Source organism: Natator depressus, chromosome 3, assembly GCF_965152275.1.
Source record: "Natator depressus isolate rNatDep1 chromosome 3, rNatDep2.hap1, whole genome shotgun sequence".
Taxonomy (NCBI): domain Eukaryota; kingdom Metazoa; phylum Chordata; order Testudines; family Cheloniidae; genus Natator; species Natator depressus.
The window spans coordinates 130,596,634-130,604,338 of NC_134236.1; the positions used below are offsets into that span (position 1 = coordinate 130,596,634).

The 7,705-nt window shown below is 50.3% G+C and overlaps 1 long non-coding RNA gene across 1 annotated transcript; it reads right to left on the bottom strand.

The window, feature by feature from the left end:
* Positions 1–2,704: 2,704 nt before the first annotated feature.
* On the bottom strand, positions 2,705–7,463 carry LOC141984093 (uncharacterized). Its single transcript, XR_012638640.1, has 3 exons — positions 7,354–7,463; positions 4,545–4,611; positions 2,705–3,782 (listed from the first exon to the last, which is right to left on the bottom strand). It is a non-coding gene; the product is annotated as an uncharacterized LOC141984093 (long non-coding RNA).
* Positions 7,464–7,705: the final 242 nt, after the last annotated feature.

The window sequence follows — 7,705 nt, forward strand, 5'->3', positions numbered from 1 at the left end:
ACTAACCTTAGCAGTGCCAGTTGAAAAAACATTAGCTAAACACATAACTTTAGACACTGGGCAGATGAAGGTTGTTTATTTTCAAATTGTATTTTTAGTTATATCTGTAAAATAATTTAAAATTTGCATGAAAATAAATGCAATTCCAACTATGATACAATAGCAATGATGGAGTCAAATGCTAGTGAGTCACATACACAATTGTGATCAGTAAATACAAATGCCAAAATAATTTTTTTTAAAAATTCCCTTTCTTAATAAAAGGAAAAAAACCTTAATCACATATGTTAAAATTATGTTTTTAGTGAAAAACAATTGACTAAAATAGAGTAGATAATGGCAGTAACACAGATTTTAAGCAGATTTTATTTATTTTTATGTATCTCTAATAAAAATAGTGTACAATGTATCAAACATGTGTTTCTGATGTCTGTATCAGAGCTCTAGAACTGATACCTCAAGGCTTGGGATTGGGAATATTTTTGTTGTATTATCTCCTGATTATTCTAAATTTACATATAAACTTTAAACATGGCTTTAATTGGAGTTTGTATATATTTTTTCTTTCTTTATATAACAATAAGATACAGTGCTCCTGTCAGCTAATTCCTAAGTTATTATCTGCAAAAACCTTAGAGTTTTCAGTTGCCTAAGTAGTCCCTGGAATCATGGTTGAAGTTTCCTCCCACCCCCCAAAACCTGAAACAGCGCCCGGGGTGAGCCAGGAGGGCCATGGGCTATGGCAAGATGCAGCCCCCATGTGACAGTGTGAAGCCCGCCTTGAGCCACATGCCGAGCATCAGGCACCACAAGCCACAGCAGCAGAGGCAAAAGGTGGCAATACACCCTATACCATGCCACCCGTACTTCTGCACTGCTGATGGTGGTGGCGTTGCCTTCAGAGCTGGGTGCCCAGCCAGCACCCACCAGTATCTGGCCGCCCTGCCAGTGCTTAATTTGTGCCAGGGCTGAGCTCTAGCCTCTGGCATCTCTTTCAGTACAAATTAAACACTGGGGGAGGGGCCCAGAAGTGATGCGGGGGAAGCCCAGGGAGCCTGTGGGGGCAAGGAGTGATGGGGGGGCGCCAAAATACAAGTATGCCCAGAGTGCCATTTTGCCTAAGGCCGGCCCTGGGTTATTATCTGCAGAAACCTTAGAGTTTTCAGGTTGGGGCTAGCAGAATGCAGAGAGACCCTTTAGTGATGTAAAGATGAGAAGCTGATCCTCTTCTCTCACTAGCAGATACAAGGATTGTGCTGGTCCAGCCAGGTGATGCCAAGAACCAGGGAGAAGCATAGAGAATAAATCACATTGAATTGCAGTATGTCCTGATGTCACTGGAGTACAGTCTCTAGGGTTACAGTTTCCTGGGTCATTCCTGTCTGCAGGGCCAGTAATGCGTCTATCATCTCTACAAGAACGGACATAGGCTTCAAGCGGAGGGCGATTTGTAGGGCTTGAATAGCTTTGGTATCTATGAAATTATTGGTGGTCCCAGAATTGATCAGGGCTCACTGAGGGGGAATCAACTATGCCCTGTCCACAGTAAGTAACTGTAGCTGTACTTGGAAGTGGGGAGAGGACCCACAAGAGCTAGATCAGGTTTTCATCGAGGACTGGGAGATAGTTCCAGAGTATAGTGCTTGACAGTGCCCAGGCCTTCCCTACAAGCCAGACCTGGGCTTGCTTGTTCCTGATTCTTTGCTGGTCAAGGTCCACAATGGGCAAGAGGCAAGGGGAAGTCCTGGCACTGTGCAATAAAAGCATTAGTTATTGTGCCGTCACCTTTCCTTCTCTTCCAGTGTCAAGCATCAGCAGACCAGATCACCCTGGATTGGTTTGTGATTGGGCCTGGGGTTTTTTGGCATGGCGTGTGAGTGAGGTGGTGGCATGGTTCCCCTCTTCTTTCGTTCATGCAGCCAACTGCTGACATGGAGACAGACATCAATAAAGGCATCCAAGCTGTTCAGGGTCTCCAGACAAGCTAGCTCGGTCTTTATCTTCTCACTAAGTACACATCGAAATTAGGGAAGTTGGGCTGCCTCGTTCCATTTGACATCAGCCACAAGTCGCTGGAACTAGGCAGCGTATGAGGCAGCTTCCACTGAGCAAACCCAATAAGGGCTATCAGTAACTGCAGAACACGCTTTCAGGGAGGTATTCCAACTGGTTAACACTGCACTGTCCTGCAGGCCCAATCCAGTGCTTCTCCAGCTAGCAAGCTGGCCATCAATCCCACCCTGGGACTGGCTGGTGGGTTATATTCGAGGGCAGAGTGGGCAAAGGAGATGGGCATCGGTTCAGAAAACCCCTGAACTTCAGGCAGTTCCGATCAAAATATTCAGGTGATGGTACTATGGATCCTGGTTGGAGGGCAGTGGCCCACCCTGAACCTGGAGCATAGCCCTTTCTTCCTGGGAGCATGCCAGCTGCTGGTGGAGTGTCTGATTTTCTGCTAGGAACTGTGTCACTGGGGCCCACAGCACATGGTTCTTGGTTCAGAGTTGGGCAAACTGCTCCTGCTCATCTGGTACCCCCTGGTGTCCCTTGGGTGGCGATAGACCTGCCCCTTACATATCCCTGCTAAGGGGCTTCTGTGGAGGCGGTCAAAAGGGGTCTTGACAAACTGTGGCGGTTCAATGACAAGACAGAATACAGCTTTTAGCAAGCAAGCAGGCTGGTCTCTACTAACAGGCTTCTCCTGTCAGCTTTTCACCTTCCCCTTTATTCTCTCTCTCTCCCCCCGCGCATTACATTCTCCAACAGATAAAAGGAATACACTGGCTTTGTTTAACATTCTTATTTACCAATTTCTGTCTACCGCATTCCTTGCTCTCGGGCCTTGAGCCCAGTCCTGAGAGGCTTCCCACGATACATATCATCTTGGCGAGATTCCAAGGTTGATGCCCTTGGATGGAGCAGTGTGTGCACTACTCCTACACAACACTCCGGGTGTGCCCTGAATGTTGCCAAGCGCATAAACCTTTATGAATCCTACATCCCCTCCTTTTTTGTTTATTTGTGCTCGGCCATCTCATGGTAGCCATCAATTTGCATTTGCAAGCCAATTAACTCCCGGACAGGCAAGGTCATAACTCGTGGAGCCTGCCAGGGCGGGTCTCGACAAAGCCTTAACAAAAAGGAATACATTGGACACAGCAGCAGCAAAAAATAAGCTTAAGAAGGTAAAGTGTGATTGGCCAGGCCCCAATTAGCCATACTAGAGTACTGGGAAGAGAGGTTCGAGTAAGCGGCGAGCATCATCTCATTCCCAATTTCCTCAGGGTGATGACATACTGAAATAAGGCATGTACCTAACAGTTCTCTGGCTGCTACAGAATCAGATAAACAAAAGTGGGTAACATTTGCTATTAAAGCCAATCTTTCCCATAGGTTATATGTCATTCGGGCCCGTAATGAAGAAAGCGCTCCCGAATCAACCCCTCCAGGAAATAGCAGGCACAAAAGGCATACAATCAGTACAGAATTAGCAGTAATTTGGGCGAGAATTGCCACAAACAAAGTCTCAAGAGTCTCTGGCTGTTGGTTTGCTGCCAGTCTTCGTTGAGCCGCGGCGACCAATGCTTTTACTGCTCCGCATGTCATGGGCTGGCTTGGGATGCTACGTCTCCTCCGTTTCCGTTCCGTCGTTGTCGACCTGGGAGGCACCGCGTTCTCCTCCAAGGTCAGCTGAAACTCCGGTATGGGGTTCGACAGCCCCTGGTGCCATGCCATGCTGTTTCAGTGCCGGTCGCACACACCGGCTGGAACCCACAACGGTCCTGCAGGGAGAAACACAGCAGCATATCCCCAACCCCAAGTAATTAAAGGCACTGGGCCCAGCCACTGCGGATCGGGCAGCTGATGGTAATAGACACGCGGTCTTTCCATTTGTGAAAATGCCGATCCATGGGGGTCTGCTGATCTGCGTTCAGCGTTAAATTATTTAAAGGAAACAAAAGGATATGCAGTTGTTGCTGAATGTCTCCTAAGGTTCGGAGACGCAGCTCCCCTTGTTTTAATAGTTTGTCAAGCAAGGTTTTTAGCGTGCGATTTGCACGTTCAACAATGGCTTGGCCTGTGGAATTATAAGGGATCCCGTGTTTGAGATGGACGTCCCATTGGGCACAAAAGGTGAAAAGTGCTGTGGAGCAATAGGCTGGGGCATTATCCATTTTAATCTGGCTTGGGCGACCCATAACAGAAAAACAGGCTAGCAAATGGTGAATAACTTTAGCAGTGGCTTCCCCACGCCGTGGGGTTGCCCACAGAAACCCCGAATAAGTATCAACAGAAACATGTAAAAAGGAATAGGGGCGGAATTGTGGCACATGAGTGACATCCATTTGCCATAGCTGATTTGCTGCGGTACCTCTGGGGTTAACAGCATAAAAAAAGGTAGGGGCAGCAGCGGCACAGTGGGGGCAGGAACGAACAATAGAACGTGCATGATCAGCAGGAATATGAAATTGTCGGGCCAAAACAGAGGCAGACTGATGAAAAAAGGAATGGCTTTCAGTGGGGTCAGAAAAAAGGGAATTTACCTGACCACGTAACGCGCGATCGGCGCGCGCATTGCCTTCAATGAGTAGCCCAAGCAGAGGGGTATGACTGCGAATATGAGCAACAAAATAAGGGAAATTACGAGTGGTGATGAAATACTGTAAGGACAAAAACAGGCCAAGAAGGTCCGCATCGACCTGAGGGGTAATGAGGGCAAGGGGTAAATGATCAATTACCTGATAAACATAATGCGTGTCCATAATCAAATTAAAGGGACAATCAGCAAAAAATTGAAAGGCCAAAATAACAGCAGCTAATTCCAAGGACTAGTAAAGCTCTCCAAGCGCTGTGCATGCAAATATTGTTGTACAAGTGAATGAAGCGCTTTCAGCTTTTCTAGAGGGAGGGGCCACTGGTCAATCCATATGGGCTCTAAGGATTGCCATACCAATGGTAATGCGGATGGCAAGGTGGGTGAGGGAGGATTTTGGGCCATTATATATTAATATCGAGGGTGGTGTCCAGCTTTGTAAGTAAATCACGGCCCCAAATATTGAGGTGGACAGGGAGTACAAAAGGGCGGATTGTAGCAAGGGCACAGCCTCCTGGTTTAGAGACCGTGACCCAAGACAAACTTTGGCGCCCGGGTTTGCTACCCCTGATCCCCCACAACTCTTTAGAAGGAACTGTTGGCCAACCGACTGGCCACTCCGGATCACAAATCACCGTAACGTCAGCTCCAGTGTCCACCAACCCTGTAAAAGGAACATTATTTAAGAGAAGTGTTAACTGAGGTTTCGAGGGGCAGACCGACATTGTCAGAGCAACAAGTGGAGAGGACGTATTGTGAGACGGCGACTGAGACAGCGTCGATCCAAAGCCGTTCCTGCCCCGGGCTCGATCCTCTGCGGCTGGCACCTGATAAGGGACTAAAATCAATTGTGCAATTGACCGTCCACGCGGGAGCGATTGCGGAAGATGGGTCCACACCTGAACCTTAATAACACCAGTGTAATCAGCATCGATGACTCCTGGGATGACAAAAAAACCCTGTTTCCCAGCGTGTGAGCGAGGGAGAACCAGACCCACAAATCCGGCAGGGAGAGGTCCCGTCACCTGTGTAGGTATGGCGCAAACCTCCCCTGGCAACTGAAAATCAGCGTCCTCCTGCATAATCAAATCAAGCCCTGCACTTCCGGCAGTCGCCGCCCTCATGGAGTCTATGGATTTTAAGGCAGAGGAACAGTTGTCTGAGTGGGAAACACCCCCGTTTGGCCCTGGGTTCGGGGGGGACCCGTCGTGCGGTTTCCTGACCCGCTACGACACTGATTAGCCCAGTGATAGCCCTTCCGACACTTGGGGCACTTCTTTGAGGGGCGGGCGGGCGCCGTCGATGAGCGGCACTCCCGCTGAAAGTGACCCTCCTTACCACAGCGGTAACAACGCTTCCCCTCCTTCCCGGTTTTTCGCAGGGCGGCAGCCAGAACTCCAGCCTTATGTGCTTGGGTTCCGATGTTTTGGCACGCCCGCAGCATGTCCGACAGCTCTAGAATTCCAGAGGCTTGTGCAGCCTGGAGAGCACAGCGGCAATCCTCGTTTGCATTTTCAACTGCCATTTTTAACAGGATCTCCTGAGCTGCCGCAGGGTTATCCACCTGTCGGAGGATAGCCTCCTGCAATCTGTTGGTAAAATCCATAAAGGACTCTGATGCACCCTGACGGATACTGGCAAAGCTTTTAGTAGGCCTGCCCGAATCCGGGACCTTCCGGAAAGCATGCTGGGCGCAGGTGGAAATAATGGGGAAGACGGCCTGAGGGAGTTGAGACTGCAGCTGCACGGTAGCAAACTGGCCCTCCCCTGCCAACTGCTCATAAATGACACCTTGCTCTCTATATACCTGGGCTTGGCGTTCCGCCATCTGCCGATACTCACTAAGCCAAATAACATACTGACTGGGCGTCAGCATCATGCGCAACAGCGCCTTCCAATCTTCAGGGATCAGGGAGTACCCACTACCTAGCCCTTCAATGAGACCACGCACATACGTGCTAGTCAGGCCGAACTCGCGAATTGCTTTCTTTACCTCTCTGATCACCGAGGAAGGCAAACTGACCCAGTCTGCAACCTGGTTGCCCTGGCCATCATCCTGCCAGGTCACAGGACAAACTGAGACCAGATCAGCCAGCTCCTCTGCTGTAAGATCTGAGCGAGTCTTCGCTGCGTGAACCATTTGTTGCACCAGCGAAAGCCCTTGAGCAGATGCAGACGACCCCCCGGGGGGCCCCGGAGCATGGAGCCCCACGAGCGGAGGGCGATCACACACTGGCTCCGGTGGGGAAGGCCAGGGAGGCGGTGGTAATAGAGGCACTGGGGGCGAAGCAGGGGGAGGGATGGTTGCAGGAGCGGACGGGGGTGGCGGGATCGGCAGCCCCTCTGTTGGCGCGGGAGAGGGTCTTTCTGAGGTGACACACTGTGTCGCATTGTCAGGAGGGGGGATGGCTGCAGGAGCGGACGGGCGTGGCGAGATCACCAGCCTCGCGAGGGAGGGCCTGTCCGAGGCGACACGCTGTATCGCGTCGCGGCAGAGGTGCCAGGCATGTAAAGCCTGCACGGGCGCCTGAGGCTCTTTGTGCAATGTCTGGCCCAACCGCTCCCAGTCCGCTAGCTTAAGGGTTCCGGCTTCAGGGTACCACGGGCATTGGGCACTCACCTCCTGTAGCAGGAGAGTGAGTTCTCGAGTGGGGCAGTCATGCTGAGCCTTACGCAGCAAATACTGTAGCTCATTGCAGTGTTGCACTTGCAAAGCAGAGAGGGAGCTTCCCATACTTACCACAACGAAAAATACTCACCGGGATCCACGAAGCGGATGAGTGACGCGTCTGAAACCCTTGCCGGGCGAGGTGAGTGCTGAGGGCCCCACGTTTGGGCGCCAGTTGTGGCGGTTCAATGACAAGACAGAATACAGCTTTTAGCAAGCAAGCAGGCTGGTCTCTACTAACAGGCTTCTCCTGTCAGCTTTTCACCTTCCCCTTTATTCTCTCTCTCTCTCCCCGCGCATTACATTCTCCAACAGATAAAAGGAATACACTGGCTTTGTTTAACATTCTTATTTACCAATTTCTGTCTACCGCATTCCTTGCTCTCGGGCCTTGAGCCCAGTCCTGAGAGGCTTCCCACGATACATATCATCTTGGCGAGATT